The sequence below is a fragment of the Dipodomys ordii genome, unplaced genomic scaffold (assembly GCF_000151885.1).
Source record: "Dipodomys ordii isolate 6190 unplaced genomic scaffold, Dord_2.0 Scaffold38, whole genome shotgun sequence".
Classification (NCBI taxonomy): domain Eukaryota; kingdom Metazoa; phylum Chordata; class Mammalia; order Rodentia; family Heteromyidae; genus Dipodomys; species Dipodomys ordii.
Window position 1 is genome coordinate 3,215,158 of NW_012267254.1, and position 2,909 is coordinate 3,218,066.

The 2,909-nt window shown below is 51.3% G+C and overlaps 1 pseudogene; it reads right to left on the reverse strand.

The window, feature by feature from the left end:
- Positions 1 to 2,533, reverse strand: part of LOC105986922 — a 57,098-nt pseudogene extending 54,565 nt beyond the window's left edge.
- Between the last annotated feature and the right edge of the window lie 376 nt (positions 2,534 to 2,909).

A 2,909-nucleotide genomic window follows, 5' to 3' on the forward strand; every position in this document is an offset into this window, starting at 1 on the left:
GAGCAGGTCACATCCGGGCTACAATCTCAAGCACGCCATATCCGGGCCACCATCACGAGCAGGTCACATCCGAGCTACAGTCATGAGTATGCCATATCCGGGCCAGCATCATGCATAGATCACATCCGGGCTACAATCACAAGCACGAGATACATCACTGTTTCAATCACGAGCATGCCACATCTGGGCTATAATCACTAGTGCACGATACATGAATTGCACTAATGAGTGCATTACATACATAAAGATTTCAGTCTTGAGCCACACAGTGATTACAATCAGAAAGCATAAACGGGTTATTCCATTGCTTGTTGCTTTGCCGCATTTCTGCGGCTTCAAATTGAATGTAAAATGTCCACGTAGCAATTTGGGTCCTTCTCTTTGTCTAACCTATGCCAGCTGATCCCACTGTCCTCAATACTGCTTCATACTCAGACTTGGTTTTCTCCTAGACAGCTCCCAATAGCAACAGGAGAGTTTTCACCTGATAGAAAGAGGATGAGGGACAACCCCCCCCACCTCCCCAGGAGCTTTGGGAGCTTTGAGGGGTGGGCATATGAAATGGGAGGATGTTGTAGTAAGAGGTAGACAAAGGGCTGCAAGATTAATACCAAGTCCTAAAGCACAGACCTTCGTGTGGGAGAGTCTGGGGTTCAAACAATAGTCAGCCATTTGACTTGTCATCATGCCGTTCTTTAGTCCTCTTCCCACCCGTACCCTCCGCCATTATAGAACCACCGCTCCCTCTGTGAATCTTCTAGTTTTCACCTATTATTGTCCCTAATGAAGATGGACAGTTGTTAGAACAGCTATGTTAGACCCCTTTTCACTTGCCCTCACCCACATTCCTGTTTCTCAAATGTACGTACTGTGGCGGGGGGAGGGGAGGTTTATTCCTTGCAGAAACTAATGGAGTATGACTGTAGAAAGCTAAAATGGCGGGAAAGAATGTAGAAGAGGCGCATATCAGATTTCTTTTTGAAAATTTCCCGGAACCAAACAGGAATGTCAGGTGAGCGTATTCCGCCATTTCTGCTTGTCCACTTGAAACGCACAATTCTGAATAGAAAGGTTTCTCACCAATAATATCTGACTTTGTACAGGGGGGGCGGGCACATTTTTGCCATGGCAAACAATATTGGTTGCACAGTGTCTATGTCAATCAAATAAGACGTAGCTAATCAGGATCCCTGGAGGGGTTGGCCTTAGGCTGTCTATAAAAGGAGCGTAGCCCAGTTGGCCGTGCCCACTTCTTCAGTTGGAAGGGTGGGTCTCCTTCGCTGCACCAAGCCGCGCTGGGGTGCCGGTAGCAGAGCCAGGCTCTCCTGAGGGGAAAATTACCCTCAGTGGAGTGCTTTGCCACAGCGGATGCTTTCAGAGACTGTCCCAGAGTAAGTTTATTGACTTCATAGAAAGTAATACATGCTAGCAATTTTGTAATTTATTACTATATTTTAACACTTTGGAGTGCTTTCGGCTTATAATAGTTGAGTCTCAGACAAAGTTTGTCACAGGGCGGGGGGTTATGGTGTGTATTACTCCTCAAAATTTTCTTTTAAATATGTTTTATTTAGCCTTTTGTCGATTTTTTTTTATCATTTTGTGGCCTTTTTGACTTAAAACTGAGGAAAAGCTGTGGTTCAGCTTGTAATTCCACCATGGGGGGAGGAGTACTGAGGTGGCAAGGCCGCGAGCTCTCGAGCGTCCAAGGCACAGCCCTCAATTCCCATGCGGCCGCAGGGTGGGGGATGGGGGTGGAGGCGCTAATGTGGGAAGGCCGCGATAGGGTGGGGGTAGGGGCATTGAAGGCCACTATGCGCCATCTTGGATACTGAGTGGGGGGGGCGCACTGTCGCTGGAAGGCCACAACATGTTGGGTGCCGTCTGCAATGGCGGTACGGGGAAAGAGGGGTGCTGACACCTGAAGGCCGCGTTGTGTGTGGTGGTGGTAGTGGCGGAAGGGGAAAGGGTTGACTATGGAAGGCCCAGGCGCGAACACTGCTGTTAACAATATGGAAACTGGGGTGTGGGGGGGAGGGACCGATGCCAGAAGGCCACATTGTGCATTGGAATGGCGGGGGTGTGTGGAAGCTGGCTCCGGAAGGCCATGATGCAAAGGTTGCCATCTGCAATACCAAAGCTGGGGGAGGGGGCGTTGATGCCAGAAGGCTGAATTGTGCGCGGGAATTTGGAGGGGGGGAGGTGGTTCACTCCGGAAGGCCCTGACACAAAGGTTGCCATCTGCGATGCCGAAGCTGGGGGAGGGGCCGCGGACGCCAAAAGACCGCATTGTGCGTGGGCGGTGGTTGGAGAGGGAGGTGGGGATGGCCGTCTGCAATACTGAAACTGGGGGAGAAGGGTGCTGGTGCCAGAAGGCCACAATACATGGCGGGTGTGAGATTGGCATCTGTGTTACCAGTTTGTGGGGGTAGGGAACGCTGGCACCAGAAGGCCTTGGCGTGAGGGATGCTGTCTGCAATACCAGTATATGGCCGAGGACGGCGCTGAGGTGAGAAGATCGCAATGCCGGCATACCGCCTGCAATACCAAGATGGGGACTGGGGGCGCTAGGGAGGGAATAGCTTGTACTGCAGGGGGGGAGGGCTCTTCCTGCTGGTAATCAGATGGGGGGGAGTGGCTGAGGAAGTGAGGTCACGAATTCCCACAACCGCCATTTTAGATTGGTAGCACTGGTTCACATAGTCACGTGGGAAAGTTAAATAAACTGAAGGCCAGTGCTGGGAAGGTGGCTCAGTGGTAGAGCACTTGCCTTGCATGCATGAGGCCCTGGGTTCAATTTCTCAGCACCACATAAGCAGAAAAAGCCGGAAGTGGTATTGTGGCTCAAGTGGTAGAGCACAGCCTTGAGCTGAAGAGCTCAGGGACAGCGCCCAGGCCCAGAGTTCAGG